Source organism: Chrysemys picta, chromosome 1, assembly GCF_011386835.1.
Source record: "Chrysemys picta bellii isolate R12L10 chromosome 1, ASM1138683v2, whole genome shotgun sequence".
Taxonomy (NCBI): domain Eukaryota; kingdom Metazoa; phylum Chordata; order Testudines; family Emydidae; genus Chrysemys; species Chrysemys picta.
The window spans coordinates 116,192,093-116,212,049 of NC_088791.1; the positions used below are offsets into that span (position 1 = coordinate 116,192,093).

Genomic DNA, 19,957 nt, shown 5'->3' on the forward strand with positions numbered 1-19,957 from the left:
TGAGGCACCCCCCCTGTGCAGCTCCCCCCCCCTGCCCTGAGGCGCCCCCCCCCGGCAGCTCCCCACCCCAGCTCACCTCTGCTCTGCCTCCTCCCCGAGCACGCCACCCCCGATCTAATTCTCCTCCCAGACTTGTGGCGCCAAACGCTGTAAAAAAAATTGGGGGCACTGCTTTTTGGTGCCCCCAAATCTTGGTGCCCTAGGCAACCGCCTTAATGGTAGCACCGGCCCTGATCCTAGGTCAGCTAGGCATTTTTGAAAATGTTGCCTTAAATGACTTGTGTCATGGTATATCTACACAGCAAAAACTTAGGCAGTACAGGCCTGGCATAGACCCTGGGTGCATACTTGACTTTCAAGCCCACACTGTTTTTACTGCTAGTGTAACCCATGCAAGCTGGATTCAAGCTAGTTTGGGTAGGCTAGCCCATCTACAACACTTGCTGTGTAGGCATACTCTTGTCAGGAGGTGTGTCAGTGGTAGAACAAGAATAGAACCTAGCCATTATGATTCTCAAATCCTTTTTACAACCACTTTTTATAACTATTTGCTTTGGTTAAAGGAATATTTGAGGTAATAGCCTGTAAGACTGACACTTTTGTGCCTTTGAGGTCTAGGATGGACAAATCCTGCTCTCCTTACTCATGTATTTCATGTGAGTAAATCAAATAGGATTTGGTTTTGAATTTATTTGCAAATGTTCCGCTATGGGAAACAATTTCACATGCAAATTTTGCTGGCAAGTAGAAATGCCCAGTGGAAATTCTTACAAATTCTCACAAAAATTCTGTAGCTCATCAGTAAAAAGGTTCTAATTCACATTTAATGAGATTATTACCTTAATAGAAGACAGGTTGCTTTCCCTTAGATATAAAAGATAAACTCTTTGTTTGGTGATGGACTTATTTTTCCTAAGCAGTGAAAGCTGTGCCAAAAAGTCTCTCAGTCTCAGCATATCCAAGACCAAGGCTGGAAGCTATAAGAATTAGCTGCAGGTGCTTAGAGTTTAGAAACTGCTGAAGGGACGAAAGACCAAGGTGTTGGCTCCAGGTTAGTTCTTATGATCAACTATTCTTTTTATCTTCCCATAAGACCACCTCTGTCTTTTGTTGGAAAGGGGGAGGAGTAGAAAGGGGGGCCAAAGAAGGAGTTTGAATGTTTTATTTCAAATAACAGGTAGAATTCCTCAGAAGATGAGCCTGTAGCAATCAGGATATTCAGATTAAGTGAAGCAGACTTGGGGAGGGAAAAGGGGGGGTGAATTTATTCATGTAATTTAGAGCATTAACAGTAAACTGAGAAGGTGGTCTGTTCTGTGTTTAGACCTATACAAATTCTGCCCCCTTTTCAACACGTTTTTTCCCTTTGTTTATCTCCTGAGAGATGCCCACATGTGTACAATACAAAGAAGCAAGTCATAAAAGCACAGGCCTGTCAGCCTCCCTGAGGACCAATTAATGGTGTTCCAAATCTTGTGGGCAGGCAGATAAAAAGGATACAGAGAGAGAAGGGGAGGTAGATGAATACTCAACTAGAGCTAGGCAGGTTTTTTTAGATGTTGGTAGGAACTTCTTTAGGTATTCTTATCTAACTTATTTGGGATTTGGCTTTCTCTCGCTCGCATCTATGGTCCCCTGGTCATAACAGAAACATAGGGAAAAGTAACACTTCAAAATATCAATTAGGCTTTCATCCAAACCAATAACAGCATGATTCCAGTTTGGAGAGAGGAGAGAAAAAAGGCCATTTAGAATTTTTCTGTCCCTCCTTTCATATATTGGCAGTTTTATTGATAGGTGCTTGAGTTTATATTACTATTTGTATCTCCAAGCTGGATATTACTCTGAATGCAACGGCCTTTGTAGTGCAACCTTTTACTCCAATCTCACCCCCCTACGAGTCCAAAGGCCTTTGAACAGCAACTGAGTGATACTTTGAAATCAGGAGTTGAAAGTGTTTGACATGGAAAGGGGAGCATGAAAGTCTTGCTCTTTGAACCTTTTCTTTTCAAAATCCCACAGAAAATACAGGCAGGACAATAATGGACAGGCTGGGGGCTCTCTGGGTGAAGAGGGGATATGTGGTAATGAGGTTTTAAGTGTTTCGGCAGCCGTTCTATCCTTGCTGTTGCCAGTGAATTAAATCTGCCTCAAGATAGCACTGAAAATTTTAGATAGCCATAGATACTCCCCAATTTAATTAACTGCTTGCTAAACTTCTATAGAGGAAATTGTGCTGATGGAAATGAGAGAGAATGGTCAAAATTCTCCTTAGGTTGCGCCGTAACCTGAAGTAGATCAATTGTACTTATTTGTTTTGTTTTCTAATTAAACAAAGCCAGATGTTCAGGTAAATACAAGTTATTGCATCAAAGATTGGATTCAGACTTCTCCAGACTCGCTTGCAAGCGCACTGTCTCTAAACTGTTAGGGTCAAAAGGGTGAATTAGTAAACCTTCCAGCCGCTAAGATTTGCTTCAGTTGTTTTACGTGAATGTTAGACCAGTTAGAGGAGAGAGAGACTTTGATGCCAGGAAATAAAATGTCTAATTTAAGTGCTTAATTATATTTAAGAAAAGAGGATTTACCAGTCTAGATTCCCAGGCCATGAGATCCAGGATCTTGCCTTTGAGTCTTCAGAGGAAGGCAAGAAAAAAACAAACAAAAACCTGCCATATATGTGCCTTCCCAATTGTACAGTCCTGTACCTGGGAAGAAAATTTCCTTCCCAAACTATATAGCAATCATTTTACACTCTCAAGCGTGAAATTTCATCACCATTATCTTAGCTTGGATGACTGTACAGATGTTATTTGGTCATAAAATAACAGCCCTTTTTAAAATCCAGCCACGAGTATCTGATTTGATGACCTCCTGCAGCAGTTAGTTTCACAGGTTGGCTATATTTTGTGAGAGAGATTTCCTTTTATTCGTTATCATTTTAGCCTGTGATAAGAGAACTAAAAACATGGGTGGGATCAAAGTCATTAAAAGTGAAAGTGGAAATACGTTAATCAATGAAAACCCCAGATTGCTTTGAAAGGCTTATGAATCAAGAGAACCATGCTATCTGATAAAATCAGATCAGGGTCTGGTGGCACCAGTGCTAGAAGTTTCAGAAGCATCGAACAACATGACAGATAAGAAACCTCTTAGTCCTGATACCAGCAGATTATGGATGCGCCTGGGGCAAGTAGGCGTGAAAATATGTACATGTCAACACAACTATTTAATTTCATCATAAGGTTTTGGAAGATGCCTGGAGAAAGAACATGTTAGTACCAATGGTAAAGAGAAAACGAGACATACAAAACTGTAGTAATTATTGCAGTATTAAACTCATGAGTCACATTATGAAGATCTGGGAGAAAATTATTGATAAGAGACTACAAAGAGAAGTTAAGGTCAGTGACAATCTGTCTGGATTCTTGCCAGGCAAATCAACAATGGATGCTATCTTCACATTAAAATTGCTTGTGGAAAAAATATAGAGAAAAGAGGAAAGCCCTACACATAGTATTCATTGATGTTGAGAAAGTTTGACCATGTTCTGAGAAAAAGTCATTTGACAGAGTATGAGAATGAAACAGATATCTGAACACTATATCAGACTCATCCAGGATGCGTATAAGGGTGCTGTTACCACCGTTAGAAGACTTTGTGGAGAAAATGAACAGTTTTTCTAGTAAGAGTTGAAGTACATCAAGGCATAGCACTATGCCCCTTTTCATTCACATTGGTCCTGGATGCACTCACAGAAAACATCCAGAGAGTGACACCCTGGTACATGCTTTTTGCAGGTGATGTAGTGCTCATGTGGGAGAGCAAAGAGGAAGACGATTTAGCAGGATAGAGGTACATACTTGAAAGAAATGGCTGAAAATCAGCAGAAATAGTTCAGAGTATATCATCTGTAGATTCGACTATATCTTGCAGAAAGACAACAAGCCTGTAAGTCTGAGGGGCCAGCCTCTACCAAAGGTGCAGAAGTTCAAGTACCTAGGTTCAATAATACAGGATAATGGTGAAGCCAACAATGAATTTAGCAGCAGACTAGGAAAGTCATGGATTAAATGGAAAGAAGTGAGTGGAGTGATCTGGAACAGGAGAATGCCTATCAAATTGAAAAGTAAAATCTACAAAACGGTAATCAGGCTTGCATTTTCATATGACTCTGAATGCTGGGCACTGAAAAAGAGAGAGGAGCAGATCTTGACAGTGGAAATTAAACTGTTAAGATGGATGCTTGGAGTTACAAGGATGAACTATGTTCAGAAGTGTGACAGTGGTACCAATTATAGAAAAGCTGAAGGAATCCAGGCTTAGATGGTTTGGGCCCATGAAAGGAAGAATGGTAGAATATATAGGAAACAGAGTGTTGAATTTAGAAGTGGAGGGTAAGAGAAGACCCAGAACTAGATGGATGGATGTTATACAAAAGGAAATGATTAGCTGCAGAGTTTCTGAGGAATTGCTATGTTAGTGGCACTGGAATGGAGAAGGACTCAAAGAGCCAACCTCTCATAGATGGGACTAAGGCTAGAAGAAGAAAAAAAAGTTATCAATTTAGCCATTGTAAGAGAGAGAGTTGAATGAAAACTCCCCAGATTCCTGAACCCACTCTTGCTCTGATGTGTTCTCTAATCTATGTACATTCTTATGACATATGCTGCACCCCACACTCTTGGGTGTTATAAATGTGAACCTGGAACGAGATCCAGATTTGGTAAATATTCCCTACCTCTAAAACAGTTTAAATCAAAATCTTACATCCAAGCACCCAGTGTCTAAAATCTGGATCCAGATATGAATATTGCATCTGGAGCCCATTGAGAGGGCCTGTTTTTCTTCCTTATATGTGGCAGTGTGTGGAGTAGTCTGATTTAGTCCTTCATTATTTTAAATATCTTAATCTAATCTAGTGCAATAATAATAATCATCGTACTTTTCATTGGGTGTGTACTGTTTCAACCGGCACTATGTTAAAGTGCACTAGAGAACGATTAGTGTGCACCAGCAGGGGCTACACAGACCAATTAATATGCAACACATTAATGCACTTTAAAAATCATCCCCGCACCCCCATAAAACCCATTACCCCAACAGGGAGCCCTAAGACCCTGAACCTCCAATGAGCTATGCACAGACAGACTCCTATATCCACATAGACCCTCACTGACTTCATGGGAGCTCCACAGTAGTGCACGGTCCACCTGTGTGTAGCTTCTTGCAGGACTGGAGCCTGACTGAGAGGCAGGTTAAAAAATTATTATCCCCATTTGGAGCTGTCCTTTGAGAGCCCATGTACATGAGCAACCCTAAAATAAGGATTAGAAAGGTAAAAGAGAATCTCAGCTTCTATTTTAAAAAAATATGGTTCTAGCCCATTTCTTTGCAAAATTAGTCTTAAAATGTTAAGCAGTACAAACCTATGAAAATCAACCTCTAGAACTGAAAGGTTGATGCCAATTACAGATTAAAGCTGCCCATGGGTGGCTTTTGGGGACAGATCTCTCTCTTAATTTAAAAGGACCCTATATCAGTTGTTGTCTGTGAAAAAGCAGTGCTGTTCAGGTTGTACTTGGAGCACTAGAGGTTCCACATTCTCCCTACCAGCCAACTGCATGCTAAGCAGCCGGTATGATTTCTGGTCACAAGGAGGTGCACAATTCAAAAGCAGGAGAAGCAGTGTGGTCTTGTCTAATGGACTAGGACGAGAGATGGTTATGACTGTTATGTTGTAGTCCTAGTGCGGATAATAACTTCCTCTCTGGCCTTAGTCAAATCACTTAACGTTTCAGCCTTAGATTCTCCAGCTGTAAACTAGGGCTAATAATGCTTACTTACCTCATAAGCGTGGGTATATTCATAAAGTAATTAGTGTTTGTAAAGTTATCTATATATAACTCTCTCTCTCTCTCTCTCTCTCTCTGTATACACAGATACAAACTAACCATCTCACATAAACACACATCAGTTCTCTAGTGCTCAAACAAAGCTTATTTGATTAGATGACTATTCCAAGGTTTTATAAGCCTAAAATATAATTTACATTCAGAATGTAGTGCTTTCTTTTTGTAAGGAGAACTACAGTAACTACATATTACTGCATTTAAAGTGACAGAATTAAGCCTAATAACCCTAATTCCTCACACAATCACTTTTGACTTTGGAATGCTTCATTTTTCAGTGGTTTTCTCAAATGAGTTCATTCCTTGACATGTTTAAAATCTGAACACTTGAAAATGAAATGACCAGAAATATATCTGTGCTAGTATTCTTTAAATCATGTATATTTGGCATTTAAATAATGAAGGACACATAATAACTTTCAATGAATTGCAATAATAGCAACAGTGTTTCATGCAGTATTTACCATCATGATGAAAAATTGAGTAAAAAAAGAACTAAGAAAATGTAATAAGATGTGAATTCTGTTTGTTGAACATTGACACGTGAAGACTAGAGTATGAGGGAACATAGCTGTTTCTAATTGCCTCATTGGATGTATGGAGATACACTTCTTTCTCTGATTGGTATAGTTTCCATCCAAAGATCTCAAAGCTCTTTACAAAAAGTAATGAAATAATCAGAACATTGTTATTATCACAGTGTTGCAGATGAACAACTGAGACAAAAAGAAGTTAATGCTAGGGCTGGTCAAAAATATTTTTTCCATGGAAAATTTATATTTTTGGTGGAAATCTGAAAACTACAAAAATTAACTGAAAATTTTCAATTTGGAAATGGTGTAGCAGTGCCTCCTGGGATTTGTAGTTTGGGTACTACAAGCTTCCATTCTCCTCTATAGGCCAGACTCCCTATAGGATTAAATTTTCAGTGATACACTATGATCTTACCTCTTGTCTGGAGAAGATGCAGAGCATCATGAGAGTCCCTAGCTATGGTGCATCATGGCAGATCTAATCTGGCTAGGGACCTTGGCTCAGAGAGGACAATGGGAACATATGACAACTGAACTGCAAGTCCCATAGGACATGACAGTAGCATTTCCAAATAAAAGTATTTTGGGTTTTAGTTTAAATATTTCCATTTCTGGGCATTCTGTTTTTCAACAAAAAATGGAATTTTCCTGCAGAAAGCAGACACATTTTCCATGAAAAAATTTGTTTAGTCAAATTTAGCCATTGAAAAATAGTTTTGACAGAAAATTTTCAACCAGCCCTTGCTAGCGCACAAATTTTCAAACCAAATTTTGGGTGCTTCATTTTCTGAGTGTCCAACTTAAGACATCTTAAGATGTCTCAAAATGGAACTAAAATTAGGCTCAGATTTTCACAAGCATTCTCTAATGCCCAGATTTTTAAAGGTATTTAGGAATTGCTGCACTTAGCATCACAATACCTAAATGACCTAGGAGCCTAAATCTCATTTGCAAAAGCGCGTTAGGAGTCTAAATCCCATTGATTGCATACAGCTGTGACAGTCCCATATCCTCCATGGACTGACCAGTGGGTTCTACGTATCTGGGGAATGAGGCCGGCCTGGCTCATCTTCAAATGCAAGGGGAGAGGTACTATGGGATCTGAGCTCTGCTATACTCAGACTGTACAAAGACCCCCAAATTCTGCCCTCATCCATGCCCTTGGTTCTGCTGCTAGGGGACACTCTGCATCTGTTTGTATTGTGTACCTGAAAAGTGACTTGATAACATAGTACAGTTATAAGTTGTGTGACATGAATTGGTTGGTGATGAAGAACTTGCATGGGAGTATCCTCCATAAGAAATTCTTTTAAAAATGTGCAATACTTGGCACAACGTGCTAAAAGTTTGCAATTCATTTGCTGATCTCTAGGGATCAATGTCATCTCCCTCAGAGCTGCTTTAGCAGTTTCCAAGGGGAGGTGTACACTCCATCAGAGGCAAAGAAATCACCAAATCTCGCTTCATTTGAGTAGCAGACTTGTAACAAGGGGCTCCCAAGAGCCCCCTGCAGCACATCTTTGGACTAGTTTTAAATGTCCCAAGCAATAGGACTTCCACTCATTGGATACTGTACATTCCACATCCCATTGGGAACTTGTTCTGTAGTCCTACAGATCTCACTGTCAGGAAGATTTTTCTTGGTATTAATTTAGCTTACATTTTCTCTCGCTTGCCTATATCTAATTACTGCTAGTTTAAACCCCTGTCTCCCACCCTAAATCATTCCTCTCCATCCTTGACAGAAGACTAAGGATACATATGGATTTTTAGCATATATCCTCCTTTAATTACCTCCTAGCTGAACCATACATATTTAGCTCTTTTTATCTTTCCTCATATGTAAATTCCTCTAGTCCCCTGGCCATTTTTATTTCTCTTCTCTGAACTCCATCCAATTTGTCAATAACTTTCTGCTAATTATATGCCTAGAACTAAATGCAAGATCCCATGTGCTGTTGCACCAAAGCCAAATAGATTTTCAAAACAGGTCAGCCTACCACCCTCACCAATCAGAGGCAGATTTTCAAAAGTTCTTTGGATGTTGAGATCTTTTGAAAATCTGGTCATAAGTATCATAACAAGAGATGCTGAATGAGGAGCAATTTTGAAAATATTATTTATTTCAGTGTCTCAAGGGGCCAGGGGCTCCTTTGAAAATCTGGCTCCAGTTGTGGGGTCTAAACACTTGGAAATCTGTCCTGGATCTCTTTTTGGGAAACCTGTACCTGTGATGGGGTGAATAAACCCTGTTCTGCAACAGCCACTAAGGAGTTAATGGACAGAGTTGCTACCTCTCTAGCTGTGGCTAATTGGTTGACCAGCAACAGCTAGGTTAAGAGGCTGCAGCCCAGGCAGAAAGGGGGGGCTGCCAGAGAGACTGAGGTCTATGGCTGAGTTAGCAGCACAATATCAGGAAGCTGCCAAGGAGCAAGACCTGACGTTCCCTGAGAACTGAGGTGAGACTGCAGGGAGCGGAAACTCCAGCCTAAGTGGGCTGGAGAAAGACTGGACTCCTGAAGGTTCTGCTACCATGCTGGGTTCGCCGCTCCAGGCCAATGGGGGCTGCAGGAAGCAGCGGCTGGCACATCCCTCAGCCCATCATAAAAGTCATAAAATAATTTTTTTGAAACAATTTTGGAATCTCGACACTTTTTTAAAACTTTTTTTTTTAATTCCCATTAATAGGAAATTTCAAAAATATTTGTTTTCGCTTTGATATGGACCAAAACCACATTTTGATGTCAAAATTTCCTGTGAACCAGAAATTCCCGGTGTTGGCCAACTCTAATACCCTGTTCTCCTGCAGTACAGACAGTGTAATTATTTTTATCTTAGTAGGACCCGATCTTGCAGTTGTTCCATGCACACACAATGCACAGACAAGTGTGGCATTTTCCTTTCTAATAGCTAACCCATACAGGGGAAAAGTGACTGATTCACATTTACATTAAGGCCTCTTTTACACTGTGGATGCAAATTACATTTCCATCCACCTTAAAGTCCTTTTATTGTTACCACCTGTAGCTGGAATTGGAGAAACCTGTGCTTTGGTGCTGAAGGCCCTGGGTTCAGCGCTTGTTGGTGACTTATGTGGGGTTTGTTCTACAAAGCATTCCTATTGAACTCAATTGCAAGAGCAGGTTTGTCATAGAGTTAAATCTTGCACCTAGACTGTGTTGAGTGTAGCAGAATGGATGTTGGTCAGTAGAACTGAGCAAATAATTCAGAAAGAATAACTTTTTATTCAACTTTTTCTGTTTATGAATGATCAGTTTTTTAGAAATCTATAGAACTTGTCTTTTTTTTTTAATTGAGAAACCACTTCTTTTTTTCTAAGTGTTTTTTACATCAAAAAATGGAAGTTCTTTCAAAATCTTTCTTTCTTTTGAATCTTGGAAATGTAGAGATGGAAGGGACGTCAAGAGCAGGACCGGCTCTAGGCACCAGCATACCAAGCATGTGCTTGGGGAGGCACAATTCCAGGGGCGGCATTCTGGCCATTCTTTTTTTTTTTTTTTTTTTGATTCGGCAGTTGCACTCTCAGAGGTTGTTGTTTTTTTTGTTTGTATGTTTTTGGTTTTATTGCTTGGGGCGGCAAAAAACCTAGAGCCGGCCCTGGTCAAGAGGTCATCCTGTCCAGCGCCTCCTCCGTGCTTCTTAAGTAGGATTAAGTATACCTAGACCATCCCTGACAAGTGTTTCTCTAACTTATCCAATGAATCTCTAGTGAAAAGGATACCTCAGCCTCCTGTTCCAGTGTTTAACTGTCATTATTATTAGGAAGTTATTACCAAAATCTAACCTAAATTGCCTTTGCTGCAAACTAAGATGATAATGTCTTGTTCTACCTTGGGTGGCCATGGAGAACAATTGTTCACCATTATCATTATAACAGCCTTTTATGTATTTGAAGGCTGTTATCATATCCCCCCTCAGCCTTCTTTTCTCTAGATTATACATGCCCAATTCTTTCAACTTCTCATTGTACGTCAGGTTTTCTACATCTCTGGTCATTTTGTGGCTCTCCTCCCTCCAATTTTATCCATAACTTTCTTACAGTATGATGCTTTTTGTTCTTCCATACAAAAATTGAAAACCAAATGTCTGGTTTTCAGAAAACAGTTGTTTTTTTTAACCAACCCACACACACAATTTTTCAGTTTTCAATAATTAAAAACCCTTTAAAATGGTATGGTTTGAACCATCTCTATTTGTTTGTTTTTAAATGCTATTCGTCACATAATTTCTATGTACAATTTTTGGCCTCTGACTTGTAGCTCTTTGCAAGATTTCAGTGTTTAGATTTCAGTCTCTTTGGATAGGATGCATAGGTCATACATGATTTTTTGTTGTTCACTCACTGGATAAGAGCAGTACTTGAACCAGGTTTACAGTACGAATACTCACATGTACCAGTTTGAATGTGTTATTCACAAGTATTCTGCAATATTAGCTTAGAATTTGCTGTTTCAACAAACATGGAAAGTAAACACTGCCAAAGTGGATTTGTTTAAGAATAGTTGCAGAAAATGTTCTGCAGCTTTTCCCCAGCTGTACTGGTTGGTGAGGGTCAGCAGACCCACAAATTCTGCTGGTCACAGCAGAATTACAAAGGAGGAGTTGGACTGGAGGGACAATCAGTGGGGTGAAGCCTTCTGGTTCTTTGGGATTTGATCATGCCTGCACATAAGTAATTTTGCAAGACCAAGCTTTAGTGTAATTGTTTGGAAGGTCAGGTGCTTGAAGAGAAGAAGCATGTACCCCTGTTTGCCAGGCCTGCAAAGGCCTTATATTCAACTCTGACATCTTTCTGTCTGTGTGTAACATCATCAGTTTTGAATGTCCCATCTAATCAATTTGAAAACTTCAGAGAATGTTCCAGGCCTCAATGGCCAGCACCCTATTAATTTTGGGGGAAATCAGAACACTGAAAGGGAGAAAATGAGAAATCCATGAAGCCCCTGGCAGGTCTTCAGCATCTCTGCAATCATCTATATATATCAAACAACTGGTATAAAAATACCACATCGCATCTCTGCTCATCCTCCCAACACTTTAACACGGTGATGTCCTGAAAGAGTTAAATCCCAAACAAATAATAAAGGTGGTGGTGGAAAGAGGGAATGAGGGCATTCACACAGCCCCTGACACTGGGGGAGAGAGGGGAGAGAATGGGGCACACACAGAACCCTTGGAAAAGGGGAGACTGAAGGACCCTGGCATGGGGCAGGAGGGCATGCAGAGCCTTTGGCATGGGGAAAAGATGGGATTTGGGGGCACACAAAGCCTGTGCCCTGGGGGCAGGGGGAATGGAGGGCATCAGAGGGAAGTGAGAATGGAGGTGCACACAGAGTTGCTGGCAGGGGAGAAGAAAAATGGGGACCTTAATATGGAGGGAATTGAGTGGAGTTGCAGGGAGTCCTTGAAATAGTCGGATGAGAGGATGGCATACAGGAAGTGTAGTGCGGGGACAGGGGTGCAAGGAGCCCCTGATGCATGCAACAAGCTGCAAAGCAAGCTACCCCATAGTTAGTTCATGGTAAGGATGACAGTCTGTGTGCAAACTGGCCATGCTTTATAGTGTTCAATCTACTTTCCCTTCATGCTGGGTTATGCTGGTTACATAAGAGTAAGTTCAATTCTCTTGAGCACCAAGTTGAAATTCTACTTGTCTTCTTTCTGGGAGTCGGGGGGAGAAGGGGGAGAGCCTCACCCATGTATCTGCATAGCAGAGGGCAGAATCTGGACCATGGGATTTTGTTGTTGTTGTTGTTTTAAGAATAAAATATTGGTTCATGATGTGGAAGTTCCTCATTATACTCTAACAAACCATTCTGGCCCCCAGCAGAATTCCTTTAAATATTTCTCTTAATAATCTTGGTATTTCATTGCCTTGGGGTTTTTCTGTTTGTCTTGTTTCGGGATTTAAAAAAAAAAACAAATAATTGCATTATTTTAAAAGATCAGTTTAAATAATCTGTCTCCTTTTCCACTCTATCAGTAAACATTCACTAGGCCAGTCTAAAAAAAAATTGTTTATGATGTACCTAATAGAGCCATTCTGGTAAATCAGTTAAATATGTATTCACAATTTTTAAAAGGGATATTATTTACCCAGAAGACTGGAAAGTTTCTAAAAAGAGTTTTTCCAGTGCATCATGTAAATATGTATTTAGGACAAGTGCTGTGTGTTCAGTATTAAAAAAAAATCCTTCTGAAAATCCCTTTGAAAAGTTATTACATACGTCCACTGCAGCAGTGCAGTTTTAAATATTAATATCTCAGCTGTTTCCATTTTCAAATTTTTCAGTTTGGTTAGAACTCATTGTGGCTGATGGGCTCTACCAGTGCTTGATATGTTGAACTTCAGATAATAAGTGAGGCCTCAAAGGTTTGTGCATACTAGGGCTACTTGTGTATAGAGTTACATGGGCTAAAATCTTTGCAGAATCAGGGCCTTAGTTTTATTGTGTGAACCTAAACTCTATACCCAAGGCTAGTAAAGAATCTTTCTTAGATAGCCATCTTTCACTTCTTCCCTGCTTGTCTCTTCCAAGATTTGCACATCAAGGAGAGTCTCCATGTTTGGATTTCCTTCTCCACCCTGCATGGAAGGGGCTCATCTCAATCCTCTCTCTACAGCACCCACCCACCTCCTCCTGATCCTGCAGAGACTGCTTCCAGCATTCACAGTCCCTGGTGAGGGCGGGGGCTGAAGGTGCTTGCATTGTTCACCCCCTCTGCCCCACTGAGATTTCTGAGGTGTCTTTTCCACAGAGCTCCACCCAATGAGTTCATAGGCTGCTCTGGGTAGAGGGGAGGCCTTTGTCGAGCAGCTCCAGTGGAGTCAAACTGAAAGGGAGTGCGGGAGAACAGAGAGCCAGGGGTAGAGGTGGTCTTGCATATATGGCTGTGGGCTCCCGCAGATTTCTCAGGATCTGTGGAGACCTACCAGGTGTTGGTTTAGGCAGAAGCTGGTCAGGAAACTGAATTCCACTTCTATGGGGAAAAAAATCCTCCTGAATGGAGACGAAAAGCCAAAATATCTACATTTTTCATGGAAGTTGAAATTCTATAGTATTTAGTTTCAGAACACTGAAATGTTCCAGCGGGGGGAATGTATTGCTGTTTCTGAAACAAAATATGCTCCCCAGGATCCCGGAAGCCCCTGCGGGTTCTCCAGCAAGCAGGCAGTTGAGGAGCCACAGAGGTGAGCTAGCTGGCAGGAAACCAGGCAGGTGTCGGAAATCTGCCTGGATTCCATTGGAAGCTTCATCAAATTCAACACATTCCTGTGGAATGTCTCGAGTTTGATTTGTAATTTTCTAACAGAAAAATATTCCACCCGAAAATTTACATCCAGTTGTAGTGTAGGCCTCATGATCCTGTAAGGAGAGCATGATCGCTGCCCTCCCAGAGTGGAAAGACTGGAACTCTGCTTTGCCCTTTCATGGACCATGCATGGCAGGGAAACTGCTCCCCATACTGTGCATTCACTTAAAGGTCAGGCAGAATCTTCTTAGGAGAATCGTTCCAAAATTGTTTAGGTGAAATGAAGTCCTCTATAAGGAGACATATAGGCACTGAGGCTGTTGCTTTGGGTTTTGGTTTAGATTTTTATGATCTTGTTAGGTTGGTTATTCAAAATTGTTTGAATGGTAACTTTAATCAATAATTATTGATGCTGAGAGTTGGGGGTGGGGAGGATCAGGCTTGATTCTCTCTTGTATTACACCTTGTGTAGTCATTCACACCCGTGTAAACAACTACCAAATCAAAATACTGTAGTAATGTTTTGTGCTGACTCTGCACAGGTGTAATTGATGATGCAAAGTGTGAGGTGATGGAGAGTCAAGCTCATCATGTATAGAAAATTGTTTTCTCAAGGAATATCAATAGCTGACACGAGAACAAATCAACTGCCTTTTATAAGGTCTAATTGCACTGTATTTGAGGAAGATGCCTTTTAAAATATACTTTAGGTTTTATGAGATTTTTGTTTGGGTGGTTTTAGACTTTTTGTTTTTGTTTTTGTTTTTAATCTGTGGATTGCTTTGATTTATGGACACAGCATGTGGAGGGTTCACCCTTCTACTCTTTGCCCCTGCAGGAGAACCATCTTTTTCTCTTTTCATTAGTTTTTGGTGGTGGTGGTTCTGACTAAAGATGATCTTTAACTAGAAAGTTTGGATAGCTATCTGAAGTTCTTCCAAGTTTAGGGCTTTGGAGATCCAAGCTTTTGATGTGGGCCCATCTCTAATTTTTGTCAGATATAAGCACATATGTAGAACGGATTGAAACTGATTTTTTTTATTCCAGCAAGCACTCATGCAACAGTGGCAGCCATTTTGTTATTGTAGCCAACACTCAAGATGCAAAGAAACGCCTTTTTTCTTTTTTGCATCATCTTTGTATTCTTGAGCGCCCTCAGTGGTGTAGGTAGAGTTGGGCTGGAAAATTATGTCTTCCTTTGAAATTTCCTTTGAGTGGAAATGTTCTGACCTGATAGAGGTATAGGTAAGATAAAAGTAACTGTACTCTACCTTCAAATGGAGAGGGTCTCCATTCCTACTGCCACTTTCAGTATCATAGAGTATTATATCATAAAATAGAGAATATTACTGAATTAGTCACTGTATTCTCTCTTCCCTCTCCCCTTTCCCAGTGCCAAATCCTTGGCTAATGTAATTATCACAGCCCTCCTGATCTCAATGCAGGTACACTCAATTTTTAGACCACTTGAGAAGTAACACACACATGTGCTAACCCCTCACAGAGAGATTACATTTCATAATTGGTTCTTTCTATTTCTTGTTGTTCCTTAATCTGAAACAAAGTATATCTAAAATGAAAAAAAAATGTATTTTTACTCTTTGTGTATGGCAAAGTGTAACCCCCTCCAGTCCACTGATATTCAGTGTTTACTGAAATTTTCTCACTGAACTGCTGTGTTGACTTAAGGCCAAATCCGCCATTCACATGTAAAAAGTTACCAAATGGAAGGTATAGGCAATAGAGGGATTTACCTTTGAGAAGTGGCCATATCTTCCATAAAAAGAACAGGAGTACTTGTGGCACCTTAGAGACTAACAAATTTATTAGAGCATAAGCTTTCGTGGACTACAGCCCACTTCTTCGGATGCATACAGAGTGGAATAAATATTGAGGATATATATAAGGACAGTCTTATCAAACTGTCTGTACTGGGCTATCTTGATTATCACTTCAAAAGTTTTTTTTTCTCTTACTTAATTGGCCTCTCAGAGTTGGTAAGACAACTCCCACCTGTTGATGCTCTCTGTATGTGTGTATATATATCTCCTCAATATTTATTCCACTCTGTATGCATCCGAAGAAGTGGGCTGTAGTCCACAAAAGCTTATGCTCTAATAAATTTGTTAGTCTCTAAGGTGCCACAAGTACTCCTGTTCTTTTTGCGGATACAGACTAACACGGCTGCTACTCTGAAACATATTTTCCATGTGTTTTGTTTGTTTGTTTGTTTTTGAGAGAGCAGTTAGTTGGAGTGTGGAAAAATTTGGTGGTAATGCTCTAATAGTGGATCCATGGGACATTCGAAGTCCAATTTTGTGGATCTTGGGCCATTGGTATGCAGTCTTGATGTTCTCCCTGACCTTTCTTCACAACAGTTCTAGCAAAATTGTGCAAGACTGCCATTCCAGGTTGTACATGCATACCCTACTCCTGTGGGAATTCTGCGCCACTGGGTACATGCATAATTAATATGCCACGCATACTTATTTTCCCTGCAGAAAATCACTTCTGCAGAAAAGTTTGCTGAAGTTCCACCTTTTGCCCACTAGTGGACACTGTGGTGCTAGAACAGAGCAGCTGCTCTGTTAGGGCGGGGACTTCACTTCCTGCCGCCCGGTGATTGCAGGGCGGGCCCAACCCCCCCACTCATGGGGCAGTGGGAAGTGGGGTGACCCGGCCCCAGCCCGCTCCACTCTGCTTCCCTGGCTCCCAGCCTTGGGACTGGGGGGTGGGAGGAACTGCCCCTCAGCACTCACCGGTGGCACAGAGTGGGCTGGGGCCGAGCCGCTCCACTTCCCGCCGTCCGGTTAGTGCAGGGCACATCCGACCCCTGCTGCAGTCCCCTGGGACGTTGCTCAGGGGAAAGCGTGGAGCAGGGGCAGGGCTGCGGTGGAGCAAGGGGTGGGAAGAGGTGGTGTGGGGGCGGAGCAGGAGTGGGGGCTTTGGAGAGGAGGCGGGGCAAAGGTGGAGCAGGGGTGGGCGCAGCTTTCCTGGTCGGCTCAGTCAGCCGGAGGATCAGACTGGCCGGGGCCTCTTCTGACTCTGGGCCCGGCGCCATGGTAAACCCAGTACTGTCTAGGTGTAAGAGACCAATCCTTTTAAAAAGCAACAGAGGGTCCTGTGGCACGTTTTTTTACAGATTCAGACTAACACGGCTACCCCTCTGATACTTCAGTCCTTTTAAGATGACAAAGCCAGAAGGGGAGTGGGTGCTACAATGTTTATGGTAGGCAGTCTCCATGTTTGATAAGTTATTTTACTTAATAGTTTTCTTGTAAAATAGCCCAGTGGGCTAGATCCTCAGCTGGTGTAAACGAGCATGGCAGCATTACAATCAGTGGAGCTACACCAGTTTACTTACTAGCAGAGGAATCTGGCACAATGGTTCTCGCCTCCTGGTTGGATGCAATAAAAGGTCTGTGTGTGAACACTCGTTCTGATGTCTTGAGCCTATTCTACAGCACTGCTTCACCTGCTACCTGGTGTTTATAATTGTAAATAAAAACTGGAAATGGGCCAGACCTGCAAAGAGCAGATGTGGATCCAAAATTTCACACAGTCCAACGCTCTTCAGATCCAGAGTTTTGGCTTGGACCCATCTCTATTTAGAGATAGAACTGGTCATTTTGGGTCAAACAAAACATTTTTACATTTCTGTTTTGCTGAAAAAAAGTCAAACAATTTTCCTTTCGGGTTGACTCAAAATATGTGTGTGCGCGCACGAGCTTTTCTCTGCAGTGAACTGAAAAATCAGCTACTCTCACAACTCAAATTCTGGCTATGTAATCTTCATTTGCTCTTTCATTAGAATTAATGGTAGCTGTAGCTGCATCACTGTAGCTACATCACTCATGTTTTCTTGTCCACTGTGACATACCAATGTAGAGGAAGGATGGTCTTGTGGTTAGAGTTCTAACCTAGAAGTTGGGAGGCCTGGATTCAAGTCCCTGCTCTACCACAGAATTCCTGTGTGACCTTGGCCAGTCTCTTAGCCTTTCTGTGCCTCAGTTCCCTCATCTATAAAATGAGGATAATAGCACTTCCCCACCTCTCAGGGGTGTTCAGAGAATAAATGAGATTGTGAGGCACTTAAATACTGTGATAATGGGCACCATATAAGTACCTAAGATACGGAGAGTTTGGTTTGGTTTCTGCAGATCGGTGCTAAATGCCTCATCCCAGGTTTTGCAACCAATTGGTAATAAGCAATGCTTGTTAAGCACTTAGGGCGATGCATCCAAGCACAAGCAAAGCTCTGGTTGTGTTGTAAGTTTCAGGTCTTCCATTCAATACATTTTTGCCTAGTATAGATAGAGTCTCTGAGTTTGCTTGTAGTTGGATTTTCTGTTCGCATATCTAAATGTTTATTTTCCAGCCACTTCACTCACATTGCATGTTTCTTTGTTCTGGTGATTATTTCAATCATTAATTTTTATGATGGGGATTATTAATAATGCTCTTAGCATCTTTGGGTCTTAATATTTTCATAGCCCTTTAAACCTTTATCATTGTTTTAACAATTAATATTTCAACTGTGTAATCCTCTTTTGTGGCTTTTGTCATGCATCTAGTTGTGTTCTCCTCCATGCTTTTCTGAAAGAGGAACCTACAGTAATTTCAAGAAGGTGATGGAGACTGCTTAAGCACAAATATATTGCCCTGTTTATCCAGTTTATCAACCTTGGTTTTTAACCTTAACAGCTGTTGCAAGTAGCCATAGAATATATTAAATCATTTCAGGAGAATATTATACACATAGGACACTAGTTCAGATCCAGATCTGGTTAATCATGGCTGAAAATTGTTTCCATCTGATGGTAAATCTTTCAAGTGGATGGGGTTGTCTGACCAGATATACAGTAAAAAACTTCTCTCTATTAAGATGTGAAGGTTGCCTTTAACATCCATGGGGGCCTGCTCCCAGAACTATTCCATTCAATGCCAAAACTATTTATTTCAGTGGAAATAGAATCAGGATCCTGTTGACAATGAAGATGGAGGTGTATCTTATTGTTATCAGTAGCTTATTTAATTTAGAATGTAATTTACCATTGGTTGACTTGTTCTATGGGACACATGCCTCATTTAAAGTGTTCTACTCTGAAAGCTGACATTGTTAAAAAGGCACAATGACACAGGTTTATTCTCTCACAATTATCCCTGTATAAAATGTCCTCAGTTTACAAGTCAACCCCCTCCTCTCCCCGCAACTGTGTCACAAAGTCAAACTGGACTCTGAAAGGCTCTTTCCATTTTACAAATCCTCTATCAACAATGAGGTTCTACAGGCCAATTTGGTCCTCCCACTGACACCTGAATAATTCCATTTTCTGCTTCATTTTAATATCACTAGTGGCAGCACTGTAACCTCCTTGCATTTAATGGTTTTGTAGAGGTCTAGATTTGAAAACATGTTGTCAAAGGTGCCCAACGTGGAGCAGAATCCAGTTTCTTCATTCAGTCATAGATGAGCTGGTTCTATAGCATTAGAAAGATTAAAAAGGAGTATCCCCAATCTGATAAATGCCCAGGGATTTTTTTTTCTGAAAAAAAGAGAAGAACAAAACAGGCTAGTTATCTTAGGTGCCTGTACATGAACACAAGAAGCCTGGGAAACAAGCAGGAAGAATTGGAAGTCCTGGCACAGTCAAAGAACTATGATGTGATGGGAATAACAGAGACTTGGTGGAGTAACTCACATGACTGGAGCATTGTCATCGATGGGTATAAACTGTTCAGGAAGGACAGGCGGGGGAGAAAAGGTGGAGGAGTTGCACTGTATGTAAGAGAGCAGTATGATTGCTCAGAGCTCCAGTATGAAACTGGAGAAAAACCTGTTGAGTCTTTGGGTTAAGTTTAGAGGCGAGAGCAACAATGGTGATGTTGTGATGGGCGTCTGGTATAGACCACCAGACCAGGATGATGAGGTAGACGAGGCTTTTTTAGGACAACTAACAGAAATTTCCAGATCACAGGCCCTGGTTCTCATGGGGGACTTCAATCACACTGGCATCTGCTGGGAGAGCAATACAGCATTGCACAGACAATCCAGGAAGTTTTTGGAGAGTGTTGGTGTGACACTGTGTACCTTGGGGAACACCCTATACCCCATGTTCATCTTTATAAAATGCATTGGATACCACACAATCAACGTTTGTCATGTTTGGTGTCTTTGGAAGGGTCATGATGCAATGAACATTGTTGTTACAGTAATGTTATAGGTTATAATTTCAT

The 19,957-nt window shown here is 41.1% G+C and overlaps 1 long non-coding RNA gene across 1 annotated transcript in view; it reads left to right on the forward strand.

Annotated features, from left to right (window-relative positions):
* Positions 1–916: 916 nt before the first annotated feature.
* LOC135983821 (uncharacterized) overlaps positions 917–19,957 on the forward strand; it is an 80,709-nt gene continuing 61,668 nt past the window's right edge. The window contains exon 1 of the long non-coding RNA XR_010601645.1: positions 917–1,051. This is a non-coding gene — a long non-coding RNA (uncharacterized LOC135983821). The remainder of the gene's footprint in view (positions 1,052–19,957) is intronic.